A 24,280-nucleotide genomic window follows, 5' to 3' on the forward strand; every position below is an offset into this window, starting at 1 on the left:
ATTTGATTATGATCCATTTATGGAATTATTAGCCACTTGTGGTTTTTTCTCACCTCATTAACTAGCAAACTAGGCACTGACTGTTGATAATAACCACTTTCTCATGGACTGTTGCTCAATAGTAGCATCTTTTCAGTTTTATAGAGCCATTTCTGCTAGCAAGTGACTAGTTTTTCTAGAATTTTCTCTTTTTTTGTTAAATACACGTCGTGTTCATGTTAAAATAAATATGCTTTTATCACCTAGATAACTTAAAAATTTTAAAACCCTTTAAAAAACTTAAGTTAATTTTTAAACAGTAGAATTAGTGTGGCTGAAGTGGCACTGCTCAATTTATCTGTTATCTTCCCTGATGACACTTTTTTAAAGCAGATAAGTTTGGGCTGGGTGTTTGGCCTAGTGTTAGAGTGCTTGCCTAGCATACATAAGACCTAGGTTCGATTCCTAGGTATCACATTCATAAAAAAAAAAGCTAGAAGTGGTGCTGTGGCTCAAGTGGTAGAGCTCTATCCTTAAGAAAGTCCAAGGGCAGTACTCAGGCCCTGAGTTCAAGCCTCAAGACCAGCAAAAAACAAAATAGAAATCCCAGATTTGTGTTTATTATTCAGGTCCAGTAACATTGTCATTTGTCCACTAGTTAGAAAGCTGTGGTAAAGGAAGTAGGCCAAAATCAGTATATTTGAGTGTTTTTATTCTGAGGTATCTGATAAACATTTGTGGTTTTATACAATGTACCAAGTAACATAGTCACATACAGTAACCACATGAAATTAACCATAAGGGGAAAAAAAGAGAAAAAAGTAGCTTCACATAGTACATTAAGAATAACAATCACAAAGATAAACCTCTTGTTTCCATATCCTAAAAAAATAATGAAATAAAATTTTCACTTAAAAATTGTGGTTTTACAAGGAGTTTATTAACACATCCTCTTTTCTTACTTTTTAGTTTAATCTAAAAAAATAATAAAAGACTACTGGGCACTTCTGACTCATGCCTGTAATCCTACTTACTCAGGGATCTGAGATAGGATTGCAGTTTCAAGCCAGCCTTGTAAGGAAAAGTCTTACTTCCAATTAGTTTCCAAAAAGCCAGAACTAGAGCTGTGGCTCAAGTGATAACAGTGCCAGCCTTGAACACAAAAGCTCAGGGACAGTGCCCATGCCCCGAGTTTAAGTCTCAGGACCTGCACACAAAAAATGGGGCAGGAGGGCTAGTGTAGTTTGGACTATAGTTCAGTAGAACACTTGCCAAGTACATATAAGGCCTTGGAGTTACATCGTGAACTTTTTCTTATACATAAAAAATTAAGTTATCTTTAAGTACTTGTACAAAGGAGTTTCAGTTCAATATATTAATTTATGAGAGTAGTGAATCTTGACCAATACCACTCCTTTCATTGTTCTCTCCAATCTTTTTCAAACTCATGCCTTTTCTTTTTTTTTTTCTTTCTTTCTTTTTTGCCAGTCCTGGGCTTGAGCTCAGGGCCTGAGCACTATCCTTGGACTTTCTCAAGGCTAGAGCTCTGCCACGTGAGCCTCAGCACCACTTCCAGAATTTTTCTATGTATGTGCTACCAAGGAATCTAACTTGGGTTTTCATGCATGCTAGGCAAGTGCTCTATCACTAGGCCAAACTCCCAGCCCATGCCTTTGCTTTTTTGAGGCAGGATTTTTCTCAGGATGGCATTAACTCTGTATGTCAGGTTCACTGATAACTTGAAATTCTCCCACTCTTACCTCCAGAGAACTGGGATAAAGGTAAGTATCATGACTGACTATAGAGTTACCATACTGTACAAGTTGTACAATAGATCTAGTGAAAGTATTCCTCTTACCTAAAATTCTCCTTTGACGAATATCTGCCACATAACTCAGTTTCATATTAGTTACCAGAACATATTTCCATTAGTAAAATAACTTTAGATCCCAAATATAAGTGCAATAATGCAGTATTTGTCTTTTTTATGCCTGATTTACTTCAATTTAAATGATGTCTCAAATTATGATGTCCTGTAAAACTATTTGTCCTCCAAACTCAAACCCAATATACTTTACACAAAGCAAAAACTAAAGAAATTCATGCCCATGAAGTTAGTACTGTAGGGGATACCTACAGAAATCCTATACACAGAGAAAGAAGATAAATACAGCCATGAAAAATGGAGAAGACTATATCTATCTAGAAACATAGATAAGCAAGTGAGATAAAAAACAAAATCAAACAAAAGTAAAACAGCAAATGGCAAGAATTCCTGGAACGAGGCCATGATCTTACGGCCACCTCCGTTTTGTTTTGGCATATGGGATGCAAGTTGTTATTCCTCCACTGGATTTTCTATATCTAAGAATGAAACTGTATGCTTATTAAACTTTGAAAGAAAAAAAAGAATTTCTGGATACTTTTTGATGATAATCCAGAAAGCTAATGGTCTTATTTATTCAATTAAAAAAAAAACAAACAGTCTGCTCAATAACAAACAGTCTGCCCAATAACATGTGGTTCACATCTATAATCCTAGTCACTCAAGAGATGCTGAGTTTAGAGAATTGAGGTTCCAAGACACCCTTGGCGGGAAAGTCAAGAGAACCAATTTCTGATTACCTATAAAAATGCTGGACTGGGGCGGGGCGTTTGGCCCAGTGGTAGAGTGCTTGCCTCGCATGTATGAAGACCTGGGTTCAATTCCTCGGTACCACATATACATAGAAAAAGCCAGAAATGGTGCTGTGGCTCCTGTGGAAGAGCCCTAGCCTTGAGAAAGCCTGAGGACAGTGCTCAGGCTCTGAGTTCAAGGCCCAGGCAGGACTGGCAAAAATGCTGGACTGGTAATCTGGCCCCAGTGGCAGAGTTCTAGCAATAAGGAAGAAAACTGAGCCAGAGTAAAAGGCTTTGAGTTGAAGCCACAACAGTAGAAGGGGAACAAGAGGTAAACCATACAGATTCTCTGATAAGATTTTAAAAAAAGAGAAAGACCTGATACATTCTTACCTATAAGCAGTACACCTTACTGGCAAAGATAGGCATAGACTGAAAACACAAGCTTGGGAAAAGACATTCCAAGGAAATGGCACTAAAAAGGAAACAGAAGTATTTTTACTCATATATGAGAAAACGGGCTTCAGATCTTAAAGTTATGAGGGCAGATAAAGAATGATACTTCACAATGCCAAAAGAAATAATCCATCAAGAGTAAATAATCAAGTTTATGTGTACTGAAAGTCAAAGCACTCAATTTCATAAAACAAACATTAATGTCCATAAAGACTCAGACAGTAGTAATTGGAGATGGTAGTAATTTTAAAGTAGATTAATACCATATTTCCATAGCTGGTTGTCCACAGGCTGGAGGTGCTACCATAAGTAGTTTTCTTCTCTCTCAGTGGCAGTGGCATTAGATATCTAGCTAGGTGCTAGACCCAGAGTCAGCTATGAAAACTTGATGCCACTGCAACCTGGAATGTGTTAAGAATGTACAGAAAATTAAAATTACGGCCAACAGCTTGCCTTCAGAAGTGCAAATCTAAGTTGCATACAAAGCCTGAAACAGGCTTTGGACTCAACAGGAGGTGAGAGCCACTTTGCTCTGTCATGATGCTCTGTCAAGCTCAAAACAATGGAGTCATAAACCTGTGGTCTAACACCTCTGCAACTGTGAAAAAAATAAGCATTTACTCCTTCCCATTGCTCCTCTCATGCCTTGCATGGCAACAAGAAGTCTGATGACATTTTCCAATTTTGTCAGAGAAGTACATAATTTCTGCAATTATCTGATGATATGGTTCAGAAACCTCTGGAATTAGTGTTTCAGGGCTTCTCCAAAATTCCCTAAAATTCTTCCTACAAACTATGAGCAGAGTTTAACAGTTGATTTGGCAGGAGTTTAAAAGACCAGAATGTGTAGCAAAATACAGATAGTGAAGATTGTGCTTTTAGTGTTTCAGATGAGCTCTTAGAGTTTCAGGTGAGAAGGAGGGTTGTATTGTAAATGGAACTGGAGTGCACATGCTTCACATTGAAGTAAAGAATTGGTTTGCATTTAGCCCAGGTGCTGAGAATTTTTTCTTCTATGCTCTATCACCCATGAGGTAATCCACTGGAGCTTCATTTAGTTTATTTGCAATGACGTTGAAAAGGATTTAAGAATACTCAAGATTAATTTCCTGTTTCACAATTCCCGAGAACACTATTTTGAGGCCTAAATGGAAGGGGAGACAATGACAGAAGAGGCTCAAAGTCTACATCAACTTAGATCTGGTTCTCCAATTCGACCCAGGTGAAGTATTGTGGTATCACTCCAAAATTTAAGAAAGTTGATGTTTTTCCAAAATACTTAGAAACTATAAAAGTTTAGGGGTAGAAGTTTCTGAATTTTTTTATGAGAAATGTTATTTAAATTATGGAATAGATGTTTTATAGAAAAAATGATTTGAAAAATTGACTAATCTTAGCAACAATAAAAATATTTTAATACATAAATTTCAGGAATAAAATTTTCTTAATTCTTTTAATCTTTAATTTGTGATCACTACAAAATGTTGGTTGTTGCTACAGATTGTTTGCTTAGCGATAGAAAAGTCTGGATACACAATGAAAATGAAAATGGAAAACTAGAGAGCCAATTTAGTCCTTCTTTAGTGTCATAAAATAATTGTGTGCTTGCCTATTATATTTTTAACTTAAAATTAATTTCTTCTGGAAGATATTTTTTGGATATTTGGGAGCTTAGAGTGTTTTAGAAATAATGAATAACTTTGTTATGAGAGGTCTTGTAGGTGAAGGAATAAGATGCTAAAAATTAAAATTAAAACAGTCTTTGACATAAATTGCTTCTATTACTGTACAATTGTTACTTATTATCATGACCCCTGTTATTTCAAATCACTTCAAAGGCAAATATAATAGCCCAGTTTATTTTAAGACCAGAAAGGAAGATTTGTTGATCATAATAAAGATTGCACCTGATCATGGGGGGAGGGCACAATAAATTTTATTTCATGTCAATTTTTTATTTTAGAAAAGACGTTCAGGATTGAATTGAAACAGTTGAATTCAAGTTTTGCAAAATTCAGTGAGAAAATGAAAAAAATAGAAATCCTATGCCTTGCATAATTATCAAAGTTCAGAGTTGAACGCATTCTGGAACCTATGGTTTCTTCTTCAAACCTGGAGTCTAAACATTACTTTTAATTTAAACATACAGAAAACATAATTTTGTTGGCAACATATGTATATTTTCTAGTAAGATTTTCTTTTTTTTCTTTCTTTCTTTCTTTTTTTTTTTGCCAGTCCTGGGCATGAGCACTGTCCTTGGACTTTCTCAAGGCTAGAGCTCTACCTCCGGCTTTTTTCTATATATGTGGTACCGAGGAATCGAACCTGGGTCTTTGTGCATGCTAGGCAAGCACTCTACCACTAGGCCAAACTCCCGGCCCTCTAGTAATATTTTCTCCAAAGAATTTTTTCATCTTTACAAATTTGAGCTAAATATATCAAGATAGAATGATATTCCATAAAAAGCTAAAATTTCTGAGTAATAACTAAGCCAACACAAATACACTTGTATTTATTTTTATTGTACTATGCATTGAACACAAGGTTTCACACAAAGAAGCATTAGGAAAGTACTCTATTACTTGTGCTGTGCCCCCAACCCTTTTGTTTTCATTTTTATTTTTGAGAGAGATTGCTGCTTAACCTTTGACTCTGCTTAGTCTTGAACTTCTCCTACCTTCACTTTCTGAGAAATTGAAGTCACAGCTATGCCCTACCACAACCAGACAATTTTGTATCTTCAACATATCCTTCACACACATATTTTGAGTTTTCAAAATAAAAAATTATTCAACCATTTTATATATTCAACCATTTTATTCAACCACTTTAAAATGGCTGTGTAGTTTTATCATTTATGATTTGTTCTATTAGATTTCTCTCTTTAGAAATTAAAGCACTATCATTTCTCAGGCCAATCTAATATTCATAAATATGTTCCAACACTCAGGGCAAATACTGTGAAAAGTTACTAAGGGCAATGCTAAAACAGATGATGGTACATTTTGGAAATTATTGAATTTTTGTGGACTGCCATAAAATGTTGATATATTTAGCTCAATTTTATAATTAAGAAACATATTTTTAGTAAACATTATTATAGAGGCCAGGGGATGGTGGTTAATACATGTAGTCATAATACTGGAAAGGCTGAAATCTCAAAAAATTGTGGTTTGAGGTCAATCTTAGGCAGAAAAGCTTGTGAGACTCCATCCTCAATTAATCAGAACAAAACAGAGTTTGAGAAACTGTTCAAGTATTAAAGAACCAACTGAGTAAGCATGAGGCCCTGAATTTAAATTTCAGTACAACAATAAAGATATGACAAGAAAAGATTTTTTAAAAATTAGACTAATTACTGAAGCTTTTTTTCTCTTTTCTTCTTTTTGCTAGGCTTGAGGCTTGAACTTAGGGCCCAGGCACTGCCCTTAAGCTTCTTTTGGTCAAGGGTAGCACTCTACCACTTAAGCCTCAGCACCACTTTTTTTTCTGTTTATGTAGTACTGAGGATTAGAACCCAGGGCTTCATGCATCCTCAGGGCTTCATGCATCCTAGGCAAGAACTCTACCATTACATCAACCAATGGCTCTTCTAAGCTTGAGTTTTAGATATTTCTTCTTATTATTCACTTATGACATGCAAGTGCATTAGTGACTTTTATTTCAGTTCAGGCAATTGAGGCTGTATAACAAACTGTACGGGATGTGATAGCACCCCTAAATCCTTATATTTTTTTCTCCAACAGGGGAAGCTTTGCCTAGATTTTGTGACTGCAAAGGGTTTCCCAGTTAGCTTTCTTCTATGCAGAACCAGCAGAGGGAGTACTAGTCTCTCCCTATCTAAACAATGAGTGGCTTTTAGCCTATAGTTAAGTTTTTTTTTTTTTAATATTTGATTTTTTTAAAGATAGAACTTAAATGAAGATATAAATTTCAAAGAATGAATGGTTTTTCATTCCTTAATAATGTGAGGATGGTTAAACTAATTTGAGGTCACCGTGTTGCCATAGAATTTAACTGGGACCCATTGAATAATTTAACACAACAAATATTTAGAAAGTTTAATTTGTCAGAAGTAGAAGGGAGTAAAAAAGCTGAGTATGACTAAAAAATTTAATAAATATTGAGTAGTAGGCAGTGAATGTGATCAAAATATATTATATGCATGCATGGGAATGATGCAAATAAATCCTTCACTTTACACAATTAACATATGCTAATAAAATAATTTTAAAAAACATTTATTTAGTGCTCGACATGTTTCAACTCATAAGCTAAATTATCCAAGAGATAAACTATGTTTACTATAGGGAGGAAAACAGAAAAAGGAAAAGCCACTGGGGGAAAATCAGATCTTCTTTCTAAATAAAAATTTTAAATAGTTGAATGTTAAATAGCCTGTTAAATAGATGAATGAAAACTAATAATATGAAATTTACATCTTTATAAGGTGCTTCTAAGTTATGATGCTTCTGTATATTCTTTAAAAACAAGACATTTCTTTTCTTCTGCCTACTTCCTGAGACTAAATCTGTTTCATCTCTGTAGCTTCAAATAATTTCTTTATAAAAGAGCATATTACCTTCATGATGGGAAATCTGTTTTAGAATTTCCTAGTCACTAAAACATGAGAAGGGGTATCAATGCTTGAGAAGTGAATGAAACTGTAACCCCTCTATACATTACCCCGATAATAAAAAGATAAAAATCTTAAAAATTTATAGTATTAAGCACTATGTTTAGAAGAATAATCTGAGCTAGAGGAATGTGCTATCTCTAACTTTATCTATAAACATATATATACATAAATATTTCAAAAGCCCAGTAAGAATTTTCTTGATCAGTAGACAACTCTAAGTACAGAATTCATTCATTAAAAAATTAACACATTGATAATTTTTTTTTCTTTGTGGGTCATGGGGCTTGAAATCTAGTCTGGGTGCTTTCCCTGACCTCTTCAGTTCAAGGCTACTGTCTTATTCCTTGAGCCACAGACCCATTTCCTGTTTTCTAGTGGTTAATTGGAGGTAAGAGTCTCATGTTCTTTAGTGCCCATGCTGGCTCTGAATCTTGATCCTCAGATCTCAGCCTCGTGAGTAGCTAGGATGATAGGTGTGAATCACTGTGCCTGGCTCACATTGAGAAATTTTGATAGTAGGCCTGGTAAAATATTTGGATAGTATTCTATGTACTTAGAATTTCTTCAAGTTTCTCTGATTAGGCATCCTATCTAATATGCAGATTAAAGTGTTAGCTTGTAAGAAAGTTACCATGAAGTTAATTTTGATTTTATTAAACTCACTTTATGTAGAGTAAGCTTTGGAAAACAAGTGCATTATTGCTGTGATGTCTTCTGATGACTGTAAATAGATACTCAGCTCTTTCAATGGATTTACTTTTATCAAGGCTAAGCAGTGACTCATACATGTAGTAAGATTATTAAATTTTTTATTTGGTAATAGAAAAATATAATGGCCTCAATTATCAAATAAAAAATAACTTCAAATATAACTTCAAATTTTCTCAAGTTTTTCAGAAAAGTTGTTCTGACAATTCTAAACTTTATTTTGAACAAGTCAAGATATTAAACAGTGGTATAAGTCTTGTCAGGCATGTGTATCAGTCTATCAGTAAATGTACAACAATATTTTACATGGGCTATCATGGAAGTTAGGTAGAATCTTAAGTTACGTGGATTTTCAAATGGGACTTTTATAGTGATATTCCTTGATTTACAAAATTATGAAAAGGTGGTTATTTAGCGGGGTTATAGCTATGTAAGTTAGGTATTAAGTACATTTTTTTTCGAAGAGTCTCACGTCTCTCATTTTCTCCCAATATTTTTTCCTCCTGACCCCTCTACCCACAAGTTATATAATTCATTTCCAAGACCGTGTCTACTGAATAGCACTGCTGAATTAGTTCACCCTTTCTCCCACCATTTTATGCTTCCCCTTCCCATCTCCAAATCAGATAAACTTACATATAAGACAATGAAATAAAAGGGGAAAACTAGAAAAAAAATCACACAAAAAGTAAAATGAAAAAAAACTCTTTTTCCATTTCTTGGAGTGCATTTCAATCATTTTATATAAAATGATATAAAATCATATCACATATTGAATCCTTGTGATCCTCTCCTGAGAATATTCTCCTTTGGTCTCACTGTGAATGTTGAGAGTCCTATAGTGTGGTTTGTGGATAAATGCCCAGGAGGGAGATTGCTGGCTCATAGGGAAGCTCTATATTTAATCTTTTTAGGAACCTCCATAGTGAAGCTCTATATTTAGTCTTTTTAGAAACCTCCATACTGCTTTTTTCAGAGTGGATAAACAAGTTTATGTTCTACAACCGTGTAGTAGTGATCCCTTTGAGCCACCTCCCCACAAGTATCTGTAAAATGTGATTTTGAACTGAACTGTACAGAAAGCTTATCAGGCCTGGTTACTAAAATTTAGAAATTTTTGTATATCCTCATCTGACACAAAATAAACTCCTGAGAAAAGATACATGAATAAGCAAATATATGAATGAATGAGTATTGACTAAAAAGGGTTTACACAATTTTTGTTGTTGTCTAGTAAGTCCATTTCTGTGCTCTCTTGAGAACTTATACCACAAAAGCAAATCTTTTACAGTAAATACTTGCTTAAATTTTAGCTTACCATTTTCATCATTGCTCAGAGAGCATTTTTGTGTCAGACAGAAAAAGAAATGATATTCTTTCTGATAATATATGTAAAAACAATGTCATGTCCAATGGACTTCATAGCTATCACAGTAACTATTCCCAAAATATTTACCTCAACTGGGTATGGTGTTTCACATTTGTAATCAGGAGGCACAGGTAGGGTGTAAGGCTATCCTGGGCAAAGGAAAAGTTAGTAAACCTGACCCACAAAAACAATCTCTAAACTGAAAGCAAATGACCTGAGGTTTTGGTCTGTTGCAATGTGCTACAATCAAATACATATTTTTTAAAGTTCACCTTAATAACATAAGACTACAGAATTCACTGGTATAAACAGATGAATTTTTATTTATTCATTTTGCCAGACCTGGGGCTTGAACTCAGTGCCCAGGCACTATCCTTGGGCTTTCTCAGGGTTAATACTTTACCACTTGAGTCACAGTACACCTTCTAGCTTTTTCTGTGTATGTGGTACTGAGGAATTGAACCCAGAGCTTTTCACATGCTAGGCAAGCACTCTACCACTAAGCCACAATCCTGGCCCATGAATACTTTTGAGTTGTATTTCTTCCCAGAAATTCTAGGTGATAGCTTTATCTAGTGGCATATATTCAACTAAGGAAGTAGACTTTTCTGATCTAAGGCACAATGGAAGGAGACTAAAGAAGGAAAGATAGAGGATAGGCACCTGTGAGATAACATGGATATTTGTATGGATATTCTGAAGGTCCCAGCTCCATAATCTTGACCACCTATAGTGTTCCCACTTCCCAGGCAGATCCCAAATAAAAACCTCTTAAAAAATATTCTCAGCTATTCTATTTTTTCATGTATTTTTATTATAATTAATAGAAGGGTTACATGATATTTGCCAGATAGAAGGTGCATTAATTCACATACATTGATACCCTTCTACTTGTCTTGGTCCCCATTTCCCTCCCCCTCACCCCACCCCTCCTCTTGTTTTCACCCCTTCCCTATCCAATTTCAAATAACCAAATACAACTAAGATTTTTTAGTTTGATTTAAAAAAAAAACTTTTAACTTTGAACAATTTATGTAGCAATACAATGTGCACAGCTAGCACAAAGATTTCCCATGTACCCAGCATCCAACATACATATGCATAGCAATATGAGACCAACTAAGGGATTAACATTAGTTAGTTAATAGTATCTAAATTATTGTTCACTTCAGATTTTCCCACTTTTTCTGTTAATGCTGTTTTCAAGACAAAAGTCCAAGCTAAAATATCACATTGTCGTTAGCTACAGTTTCCATAATCTATAATCTGAGACAATTTCTTGTCTTTTCTAACTTTGCTCCTTTTGCAGAATATTGATCAGCTGTTTGAATGTTTTTCAGCTTTCTCATGCTCAGGCAGAAGATAAAGATTTTGGGATAGAAAAACATGCTTTAAGATAATTTGACTTTCCCCTTGTATCCTATTAGGGGTTACACACACACACATACACACACATACACACACACACACACACACACACACACACACACACACACACTATTGGCATATCTACTACTGAACTAAACCTTGATATTTGGTTATGGTGGTAATATATGGGTTTCTTTAATGCAATTTTTAAATTTTTTATTTTTATTTTTTATTTTATTTTATTTTATTTTTTGCCAGTCCTGGGCTTGAGCTCAGGGCCTGAGCACTGTCCTTGGACTTTTTTCTCAAGGCTAGAGCTCTACCACTTGAGCCTCAGCACCACTTCCAGCTTTTTTCTATGTATGTGGTACCAAGAAATTGAACCCGGGTCTTCGTGCATGCTAGGCAAGCACTCTACCACTAGGCCAAACTTCCGGAAAATTTTTATTTTTATTGTTAGGGTAATGTATAGAGGGGTTACAGTTACATTCATCAGGAAGTGAGTACATTATTTCTTGAACATTGTTATCCCATCCCATGTTTTCCTCCAACTTTCCCTCTCCCCATCCCTCCCACTCACTTTGATTTTTCCTTACCTTCCCATTTTCAAATACACAAATAAATGTATATACAATATTCCAAGTATCAAAGTCAGATACAGTAACAACATGAGAGAAACTTTAAGGGGAAAAGAAGAAAAAAGAATGGCTTCACATAGTACATTGAGAACAACAATCACAAAGATAAACCTCTTGTTTCCATATCCTGGAGTTGATTTTGCTTAGCCTCATCTTATATGATCATATGTACAGAGCTTTCAAACTTTTAGGAGAATCCTAAATATATACATGTTGTTACAAATGAAGAAAACCATGGAGCCTATGCTCATTTGGGTCTTTCCATTTCCTTACAATGCCATTCTTTCTGATGGCAGCGTGGAATTCCATGGTGTAAACATATCTCATCTTCATGATCCATTCATCTACTAAGGATTAATACAAATTTTCTATATCATTCTTTTCATAATCTACACACATGAAGTGACTTAATGAGGGTGTCATTGAGTTCATTAACAACAAAAAAAGAGGACTTAAGTTTTTAGAGGCAGAAGTATTGAAGATTGTGTGGTAATCATGAATGTTGCATGATTAAAATACCTAATTATTAAATATTTTGAATTGATATATGTTTTGGATTTGAAGAAGATACTTGGACAACATGCCCGATTCCTCCTTATTTCTTTGTTTCTTCTGGAGGAATTATGCTTCCTTTTGAAGTTGCCTTCAGGTTTTTTCTCTTTGTCTTTGTGTTTTAGCATTTTGAATATGACATTTCTGGATGCGGGGTTATGGGGTATTTTTGTTGGTTGGTTTCTGTTACATACTTTTTCTTGTATTCAATGGCTTTATAAGCCAGCTAAGTGTCTTTAAATATATATATATATTCATTTATGTTTATTTATACAACTTGAGCTACAGTTTCACTTCTGTGTTTTTTCCTGATTATTTGGAAGACTTTTATAGACTTTTCTGCCTGGCTGGATTCAAACCATGATCCTTAGAGCTCAGCTTTCTGAATAGACTACAGGCATGAGCCACTGGTACTCAGCATATAGGTTGTGTTAAGCTTGGCTAATTCTTGGCCATTGTGTATTCTGAAGGCCAATGGAATAGAACTGAGGACCCAGATATTAAACCACAGACCTATGGCCACCTAATCTTTGACAAGGGAGCCAAAAAAATAGAATGGAAGAAAGACAGCCTTTTCAACAAGTGGTGCTGACAGAACTGGTTAAGCACCTGCAGAAAACTAAAGTTGGGTCCTTCTTTGATCCATTTGGAGTTAATTCTAATGTAGGGTGACAAAGACCTTGAGGTAAAAGCTGACACACTGAAAACTTTACAAGAAGAAATAGGAGACACACTAGGCCTCCTTGGCACAGGTCGAAACTTTCTTAATAAGGACCAAAAAACACAACAAATCAGAGAAAGGCTGGATAAGTGGGACTGTATTATTCTGGTATTTCTTTTGCACCATTTACTCCCTTCCTGTTTAATTCCAGCTAGATGTAGGCTACACCACTTGACATTTGTGCCTCAGATTCTGTGTTCTGTTCTTTATTTTCTTGTTGTACTTCAGTTTATGATTTCTCTAAATTTATATTCTAGTTCATTGATTCCTTCCCCAGTTTTGTTGCATCTGCTGACTGGTCTTTGAGGTCATTCTCCATCTTTGATGGAATTCTCGCATGGCTACATGAGTCTGTCTATAGAGATTCCTGCTCTCTGCTGGAGTTACATATCTAATTTTGTATGTTGTATATCTTTCCATTGGGATCATTGCCTACCACAGTAAAAGATTATTTTAAATTGATAGTCTCAACATCTCTCTCAGATCTGGAGGTTAGGGTAATGATTTTCAAAGCAGATTTATTTTTATTTCCTTCTTTAAGGTTTCCAAATAGTTTGTCGAAAGCAAATAGTTTGTTGAAAGCAAAACATCTTATAAGACAGTATCTGCTGTCTAAAGGCAGTGTTTTTTGTTTGCTTGAAGATAAGCATACTTTTCTTCCAGGAGAGGAGCTGTCTGCACTTGGGGTTGCTGTATATTTGTGCAACAGAATGTCACATTCTTTTAGTGATTCATCTGGGTTTCTATGGTGGACAGGTACAGCACAAGTTATTATTATCATTACTTTTTAATCAAAGTCTACTCATCTCCTAGTTTTTGGAACTCTTTCCTGCACTGTTTTGTTGTATATTTTTTTTTGTGGGCTTGAACTCTGGGCCTGGGAGTTGTCCTTGAGCCCTTCAGCTCAAGGCTACCACCCTACTCCTTGAGCCACAGTGCCACTTCCAGCTTTCTGGTGATTAATTGGAGATAAGAGTCTCATGGATTTTAGTGCCCTGACTGGCTTTGACATCTGATTCTCAGATCAGAAGAATGTTAATATTCTGATTAAGGTTTCATCTGATATTTTGTCTCTGAGCCTTATGATTTTTTTCATATGTTTCTATCCTTTTCCAAGAACTCTAGCTTTCTCTTTTTTCCTGTTCTGTTCTTCAACTGCAGGTCACAGTTTTTGCTACTCTTCCATCTAGATTAAAAGTTTTGTTTTGCATAGTGTTAGAAATCGCTGAAAATGTTGGGGTGTCCTACAGGAATAAAGACAGCAACTTGAAAGGTGCTTAACAAGGCAAAGTTTACTTCTGTAGAAGGATGTACCATGAGGCCAGAATCTGTCATGCAAGTACACATAACAGGCAGGCTGTTCTCTTTTTATTCCAAACCTGCCCCTTTCCTCTCATTGGCTGAGCCCTGGTACACAATCTGTAATAAGATGTGGCTTAATTAACAGGATGTAACTGAAGTTTCAGGAGCTTCTAATAGGATGTCTTAATTAAAGACAGAAAAGAAACTATATATATATATATATACATATTTATATACATATATTATTACCAGTTTTCTTGGGTCAAAATGATAGCTACACCCTATGATCAACCTTGTACCTTGTTTTAATGAGTTTGTATCTATTTTCAAAGGCTTTTTAGTCTATATGTCTGTTTCTGACTTATGGGTGTGTAAATAGTTCCCCTTATCCTATTAAACTAATAAGGAGTTTCTTTTATTAAAAACAATTCTCACATAATTGACAGAATGGAAGCAAACTATTTTTATAGGAAAGATGCTTTTCTCACAAAAGGTTGAATTTTCTCACAGGTTGAATTGTAGTTTGGGGGCATCACTTTCTTCATTTCTCCAGCCCAACAAATTAAGAAAAACTGTCTCAAGAATCATCTTGATCTTCCTTGTGAGTAATAGGTAGAAATATGAGAGAAAGCATGCAACAACATGCCTCTAAACCCCTTTCAGTACACAGGAATGTGTTGCTGTCTTTGGTCTTCTAACAATGTTCACAACTGCTAGCTTCATCTTCTTATGGGCCAATATAGTGTCTGGCATTGCTACGGTAAGAAAACTTTGTCCCCAAGGCCACACATCTTCCCAGTATTCATACTCTACTATATTATACTAGTTTATATTCTATAGTCTATTATAGTTCAAACTTTTTCCTCTCTATTTTCATTATCATCTTAAATGCCAATACTACATAGAAACTATATATTTATCTGCTTTTCCTATGGAATAGTATTTACAGCATAACTTATAGGATTGTACTAGTTGATAAACTTTTGAGATGGATAGATTGATGGTAACAATAACTCTGATGTCAAGGAGGGAAGAGAAGTTAGAGATGATTGAGAAGATATAGCTATCTTTGTTTTAGCCATGTAAGTGGAATATTTTGGCAGAGGATTTTAAATAGGCTGTGTAGGAGACAAGGAGGAAACCAGAAAGAGAAGAGAGTGGCAGTAGTCAAGGTAACTCAGCGGTTGACAATATCGTACTTGAGAATTTTTGGAAATGTGGAGGAAGACATGACATGAATGTGTGAAGGGAGTGTGAGAGGGGAAGGGAAAGTGCGTGTGAAGAGAGACCGCTCCATGTCCAAGGGCTAGTGACAGTCCTCCTGGAGAGAAGGAAAGGAAAATCTCAAGTGTAGCAGTAAATAAATACGTGTATCGCAAATAGCACAGAAAGCTTTGTTTCCTGAAAATCAAAGAAAATTGATTTTTCCAATTGAGCATGGTACTGCATATCCAAGCAAGCCCATATTTACCATCCAGTAAACATGGAATGTTTGTCTTATTTCTTGGATTTTTATAAGTAGAATAACTTCCAGGAGGGAAATGTACCACATAAAATATTTCACATACTTGTGACCTATCTCTGAAGTCTTTTACAAGGGTTGTGAGTGAACAAGGTTTGGTGATTTTAAATTATTTTATTTATAAATTATCATGGTTCCAATATTTATTTGCAGAGGAGATTCAACATTCTGTCCTTATGGTAAATAAGCATTTCCCTTTTGCAACAGTACTTTTGTAGGTCCTTTGAAGGAAAAAGGATCAGAAAAGGAAATGTGGCCACAGACCTGAATTCTTTCAGAGAGGAACATGGCTGCCATATTTCAGAGACAATCATTGAAATATCCAACTAATTAATGTGATGGAAATTAAAATATGGGGCTTTTAAGTTAGAACCAGATATCCTGTCTGCATATGGTACTGTAGTGGCACACATCTGTTAATCTCAGCACTCTAGAGGCTAGGAGAGTTAAGAGGCTAATTTTGAGCCTAAGGGCTAGATACATGGATCAGTGGTAGAGTGATGTGTGTGTGTGTGTGTGTGTGTGTGTGTGTGTGTGTGTGTGCGTGTGCACGCGCATGTGTGTATGCACATGCACAAGAGAGAGAGGGGGAGAGAGAGAAAGAGGGAGAGAGAGAGAGAGAGAGGCAGAGAGGCAGAGAAAAAGAGAGAGAGAGAGACAGAGAGAGAGAGAGACAGAGAGAGAGAGACAGAGAGAGAGAGACAGAGAGAGAGAGACAGAGAGAGAGAGAGAGTGTTTAGGCTATAAAGGCCATGTCTCAAAAAAGTAAAAATAAAAATAAAATGAAGTATTTCAAGATAAAGAGAATGAGAGGGCCCAGAGAGATGGTCCTGTTCCTGGCCCTTAGGATTCTTACTCTAGGCTTAATGTATGTTTTATGTGAGGCGAATTGGCTGGCTCAATGGATACTTCCATTTATCTATTCTAGTTAATTATATTTTACATGTATCTAAATACTGAGTCCTTTGATCTGATTAGTTATTTTTTAAATCATCATTATAAATAAGAAGCACCTCTCCAGATTCCATTAACTTTTCATTTTTGTAGTACTGGGCCTTGAACTCAGGGCCTGAGCACTGTCTTTGGACTTTCTCAAGGTAGAGCTCTAGCTCTATCACTTGAGCCTCAGCACCACTTCCAGCTTTTTTCTATGTATGTGGTACCAAGGAATTGAACCTGGGTCTTTGTTCATACTAGGCAAGCACTCTATCACTAGGCCAAACTCCTGGCCCCAATTCCATTAACTTTAACCAAGACTACCTCTCAGATCATGGTAAAGGTCATGGCACTGTAGAGAAGACATATGAAAGTCTGTTTGCTCATCATCAAATTTTAATTGTACTGATGCTTTGCAGGGTAAACTTCTTTTCATTTCATGTCATTTGTGTATCCTGTCTTGCTGTAGCTAAAAGCCAAATACAGAATTCAGGATAAACTGAATAGAATTGCTTAGAATCTTTTTATGAGCATATATTAAATTATATACAGTACTTGCTTTTATTATTGTAAAAACAGGAAGATTTTAGGATACAATTAAGAAAAATGTGACAGTTAGCTAGACAATGGAGAGGAATACATATTATGACATTACCATACATGTAAATAATGAACATTGATCACATTTTCCATGTATAAACCTTTTGTAGAATCTCTTCCCCTCCTCTATTTTTCTCTTCCAAACCCCAAATCCCACTTTTTTTTTGCCCATCCTCTTTCTTGGCTGATTTTTTTTCTTATGTGTAGTACTAGGTTTGAACTCAGAGCCTAGGCAAACACTACCACTTGATCCCTACTTCCATCTCCTTCTGTGGGTCAACTTTGAGATTCAATGTTGAAAATATTTCCCAGAGAAATGCATTAAATTGTGGTTTTCCATTAGTTACATTGTTTGTACTGAGGAAGGTACAAAGGTAGGAAGAGCAAGTAGCCACCAGGACCCATAGAGACACAAGAATACAGATACTTTTAACAGGAGACACAGATTCCAGATATAAATGTGTGGATTAAAGCCATGTACAAGTGAAGTAAGATATATAGAAGAGTATAAGGGAGAACATCAAGTGTGTGCTGGTAGCTCAGGCCTGTAATCCTAGCTACTCAGGAAATTAACGTCTGAGGCTCACAGTTTGAAGCCAGCCTGGGCAGAAAAGTCCATGAGACTCTTGTCTCCAATTAACTACCAAGAATCTAAAAGTGGAGTTGTAGTTGAAGTGGTAGGGTGCCAGTGAAAAAACTAAGAGATAACACCCAGTCTTTGAGTTGAAGCCTTAGTAGCTGCATAAAAAATTAATTAATTAAAATAATAAGAGAACATCTAAATGCCACATAAGTATGCAGGCAAAGGAATGAAGTCTGAAGTGTGATCTCCTCTTTTAAATGTAGAGTTTTCCATTTGTGTCATATGCCTCTAGGTTGTCGTGCAATCTCCTTGATACCTCTTTATGCTCAATTATTAAATTGAAATAACCATAATTCCTACTTTACAAATACATGTATTGATGATTAAATACATGAATATAAATTCAGCCTTTAGAATAGGGTTTGACACATAGTAAATGCCTAATAAATATTAATTAAAACATAAATAAATAAATGTATTTGATGTAGGTGTGTAGGAGGGATAGAAACTAATAGCTGGAATCAGCATCAAGTTAATACAGCTTCACGATTGCTTATCTTCCAAAACCAAGCTTGAATTTGGAAACCAATAGGTAAGTCATAGCACATCCTCGGAAAAAATGCATTGAACCTACATGGAGAAGACCTAGATATAGCTGTCATCTTTTTTCCCGTACTATTTTAAAAAATACAGTTCTACTAACATTCAAGTAGATACTTCATCTCTTTATTTTCTCATCCATACAGTCTGAGAATCCCACCATGAACTGGAATAACCCAAATGAGAGCATTCTGCAATGCTATATAAAATTTGTATTATTTGGAATTCTTTGTTAAAAGTGAAGAAAATTCAACTTATGCTAGCAATGAAAGCAAAAACTGTTAACTAATTAAATTGGATGAACTACTGGATATTTTACACAACTGGAGGACATAGTGCAGAAACCTAGGAATAAGGAGATGAGGCTAGGTATTTATTTACTTATTTATTTATTGCCTGTCTTTGGGCTTGAACTCAGGCCTGGGCACTATCTCCAGGCCTCTTTGTGCTCAAAAGTAAAGCCCTACACCCTGAGCCATGGTACCACTTCAGCTTTTTTACTCTTTGAGTTTATTGGCAATAAGACTCTCATGGGGACTTTTCTACCTGGGGTAGCACAGAATCATAATCCTCACATCAGCCTCTGGAGTAGCTAAGATTACAGTCGTGAGCCACCAGCACCTGATGAAACAAGATTTTTCAAAATGACCTGGATCCATTTTGGTCTCTTTATTAGGACTACTCTGTGGCACAACTTTCTGTCGATAGAACATAGGATAGATTAAGTTCTTGGAAATGTGACATTTTTGTCTCTCTGAGATCATCATATTATCCTCTACATCAGGCAGATTTCCTCCCAAGGACTGGAAATAGTCCCACAAGGAGCTTTCATGTGTATTTGTCTAATACTTTTAAGAGGAAACAGGCAAAACAAAACCCAGAATCTTTGCTTTGCCTGAACTGGAATATTTGCGTATTTCAAAGCCACTGTGGCCTGAGAAATGGGTGTCTGATTAAACATGCCTGCATCATGTGCTATTTAAGGTGACTATGTGGTGGTGGAGAAGAGGACTTATTATAACACTGATGGCCTCTTTCTTCACAGTCAAATGGAAAGGAGGTTAGTTATCTAAAAAAGAGGATAAGATAGACAAGCTAATGCTATCATGGCTCACCAAAAATAAAAATGGAAATGTGTTCTGATGCTTGAGGTTCTTCCCCACCTCCCTAGTCAGCATTAATACAAAGTATATGTTCTGGCACAGCTGGAGTTTTGTGGCTATGTGATACATATTAAGTCTTGATTTTCCTACTGGGGAAATAAGCTTCCTGCTGCATTGTTTCATCATAGCTGTGTCATTTCCATCACCATCAGCTTTTTGGATCACTTTACCATCAAATGAGCGAGATAGTACTTCTTCATATGCCGCCTTCCTGAAGACATACTTTTAAAAAGCCCTGAAATGAGGTGAAATGAGATGGTGACTCTTTCTTTCTAGAAAGGGAAAGCAAATGAAAGTAGAAATTCAAAAGGCATTTGTGTGCTAGCTGAGTCTCCTGAGTGTGCTCACAAATAGTAAGAAAGCATGCATTTATCAGTTCTACTGGCTGAGGTGCATATACAAATAGAACTGGGACTATTGAAATGATTTGTGGATATGTTTCCAGAAACCTAAACAGAAGCATTATTCAGTGAGCAAAAGACGGTATCTGGTGTTGATAACCCTTCCAGACCCCAGTGGAGAGAATACATACACACCATATACAAATAATGAAAGTGAACTGATAATCAGTTCAAGTTTAAAGCTCACTTTTCCTCCAAAATCTCTTTATTACTATTTCTCATTTTTATTTTATTTGTTTGGGTTCTGAAGATTTTTTTAAATAGCACTCATAAATTGTACAAGGAGGTGTGCATTGTGACACTTTGACTCATGTATACAATGTACCCATCAACCTTACCTTCTCTAATACTCTAAACCATTCCTCATCTCCTTTAAAACAAGTTAACGGATCTCATTGTTTTATTTTCATGTATTTACTTAAAGCATTTCAGCCATCTGAAATTCACTCATCTTCTTCATTCATCTTCTTCCCTTCCAAGGACATCTATTGTTTAATAGAACATTTTTTTCCAATTTAAAGACTTCTGGCAGGGTGCGGTGGCTCACGCCTGTAGTCCTATCTACTCTTGAGGCTGAGATCTGAGGATTGCAGTTCAAAGCCAGCCTGGGTACTAAAATGTCTGTGAGACTCTTATCTCCAATTAACCACCAGAAAACCGGAAGTGGTGCTGTGGATCAAGGTATAGGGCAGTAGCTTGAGCTAAAGAACTCTGGGACAGCGATCATGCCCAGAGTTCAAGTGCCAGGACCAAAAATAACCCCCCCTCCAAAAAAAGTAAAAGCCGGGTGTGGTGGTTCACTATAGTCTTAATTACTCAGGAAGCTGAGATCTGAGGATCAAGGTTCAAAGTCAGCCTGGAAAAAAAGGATCTGAGATTTTTTAAAAAAAATATTTTTATTGTAATTAATAGAAGTGTTACATTATATCCACTAGATAGAAGGTGCATTACTTCACAAACATTGATACCCCTTCTCATATTTTTGTCCCTATTTCCCTTCCACCTCCCCCTCACCTTCCCTATCCTATTTCAAATAAACAAACATATACACAATATACCAGATAACAAGGTAAGATACTGTAACAAAAGACTTAGAAAAAAAATCATATTAAGTGAAGTAAGCCAGACTCAAAGGAACATAGGCTCAATGGTTTCCCTCATTTGCATAATTAGTATAAACCTTGGACTCTCCTAGCAGAGGTTTACAATAGGGCAAAACGTAGATACATAAGGCCATATAGGATGAAGACATGAGACTCATATCTCCAATTAACCTCTAGAAAATGGAAAGTGGGGCTTGGCTCAAGGGTAGGGTGCTAGCCTTGAGCTGAAGAGCTCAGGGACAACACCCAGGCCCTTGGATAGGGCAATAATCTTGAGTTGAAGAGCTCAGAGACATCACCCAGGCAGAGTTCAAGCCCTAAGCCCCCCCCCACCCCATACTATTCTTTCTATTTCTTTGCAATGTAATTGAGGATTTCAGATTTTATAGATAAGAAAAATGGGCATAGAATAGTTAGGTAGCTAGACAATGCTTGCAAAGGTGGTTAATGATATAGCTAGAATCTAAACAAAGATAATTGTGTTGTTAAATTCAAGGTAAATGATTGGGATATAGTACTTGATCAAATTTTCCTTTTGCAGGAGAAGTTTTTGTGTGTGAAAAGAAAAATGGAAGGAATTTACTCACTTATTAAATTGGGCAACAAGACTCTAATTTAAAAAAAATACCACATGCATATATCCTGAATACAGAGCAAACACTATTCTATTTCACTAGCTGTGTGAAGGCACATAGAACTCCAAAATTCTTACTTGCAACAGAGAAATACACTTCCTGGCTTGATACTGGGAGAAAAAGGTATGGGAATTGTGAGAGGAGGAGGCACCAAAACTAAAGCAAACCAAAGTGGGTGCTAGCTTCTCATTTGTATTCTGTCCCTATTTTCATCTTCTGTCTTGTCCATTTCGGGTTCCAAACTCCTCAGCCTGAACCTGGTCCCTTATCATACAGAATATAAAAATGGATGCCACCATTAAACATGAGAAGTGGCAGCCAACATTTGAATGTAAACACAAAAACTAAGGTAAGATTCATATTAAGTTCCAAATTAAGTTCATAACTGCAATGGAAAGTTAAGGTCAGGGGTTTATTTATTTATTTTATTTGAAAGTATTGAAATGTAAACATTCAAAGTGAAACTTGGAATCAGATTTCTCTGGAGAGCTATTCTGGTTTGGCTTCTGAATAATAGTATGATATTTTGTATTCAGCATTTTTATTAGATTCAAAGATGAAAATTTCATATATTTGCATATCAGAAATATAAAATATGAACTTATACCTAAATCAAGGGTATTTTATGATGATTGTTGGCTGAATGACAGAAAGATATGCTTGGCCTCATATGAGCATACATGCTTGGTCAACACTGTTCACAGAGGTCATAATTTCCCCTAAGTTAGTGCATTTGCTAAGTTAATTTGACTTTTAAATCAGCTGCAGAAATATTTACATAGTACATTTGACTACAAGACAAAATGTTACTATATACACAGATGCAGAAAAGTAGTTTTAAACTTTATGTTTGTGAAAACAAAATATTTGTCATTGGAAAAATGATCATCGTGCCAGATTTTCCAGCAGAAGAAAAAAGCACCTTCAAAAGTTTTATGTCATCCAAGAAAGGAAGATATATACTCAATTCTGATTTTGAATTATACTTTGTTCTTGAGGTGAATTAGAGAAAAGCTTATCAAACACCAAAGCATGACACTGAAGGCTGGAGGAATCCCAGGTTCCTTTGAGATAGATAAAGCAAACATTGCAAAGCAACCAGAGAGAATCTTTTCACAAATATGAAATAAAACTTCAGAGTGACAGGAAAACATTGCATTATGGCTGATTTAGAAGCATTTGTTTCATTTTCTTTTTAATTTGGGTATGATAGATATAGAACATGTTTAACATACCATGTGAAGAATAAATGAAATAATACTATTAATATATAACTTCCTCCCTGGACACAAACTAAGTATGCAACACATGCTAGCCATTATTATTTCATATCCTCATCATTTCAGCTCTTTATTAGATAAATGCAGATTAGAAACAATGCAAGTGAGGAACACTCTACAAATACACTGAATTTCTCTGATCTCCTGGAGAACGGGGAGGTTTAATAAGCGAAGTTAGGGAGCCTTCCAGGCATTTTTCAGGAAAAAGGACTTAGTGAAGTGGAAGACTTCACAGCAGGCTGTAGGTAGGATTACTTTGGAAGTAACTCTGAGCTCTATAAGAAATTGCTGCTCAGCAACATGACCAACACAGTTGCTATAGCCAAAACAGTAGAGGCATACATTTCTATATACCTCCTTTGGTTTTATTCAAAAAGTGTAGTGCTAATTTCAGTGTACCATTTGACACACACACAATCATAGTTTTAGAATTCATGATCATCATAGCTTATTTTAAGTTACAAGCATATTATATTATAAGTACTTCATTGAAAAGCTCTCAAGTAAACAAATGTGTGTCTGGGCTCAGTGAATTTGCACAATGGTTGAATACACAGCTGAATTCAACCTCTGAATTATAATTTTCAGGCAACTCAAGCTGTAGCCAGATAGAAGGTGCATTAATTCACATACATTGATACCCTTTCTCATGTCTTGGTCTCCATTTCCCTCCCCGATGCCCATCCCTCATCTTGTTTTCCCCCCTTCCCTATCCAATTTCAAATAACCAAATACAAATATATCCAACATATCAGATAACAAATTGAGATACTGTAACAATATAAGATAAGCAAGGGGCAGCAAAAGAGATGAGAGATAACAGTACATTAAGGACAACAATCACTCATTATATGGCTTTTGTTTCTATATCCTAGAGGTCCTTTCATTTAGCATCATACTGTATGGCCTTATGTATCTAGGTTTTGCTCTATTGCAAATCTCTGCTTGGTTTCCCTCATTTGTCATAATCAGTACAAATCAAGGTTACATTCTTAACAGTTCATCTACAGTGTAACTTCTGACTTTTCTTAGTTTATTGGAGGTAATAGTCTCATGGAATTTTATGCCCAAGTTTGCTTCAAACGACAATCAACAGATCTCAGCAT

This window comes from Megascapheus bottae, chromosome 12 (assembly GCF_031878675.1).
Source record: "Megascapheus bottae isolate mThoBot1 chromosome 12, mThoBot2.hap1, whole genome shotgun sequence".
In the NCBI taxonomy this organism is placed as follows: domain Eukaryota; kingdom Metazoa; phylum Chordata; class Mammalia; order Rodentia; family Geomyidae; genus Megascapheus; species Megascapheus bottae.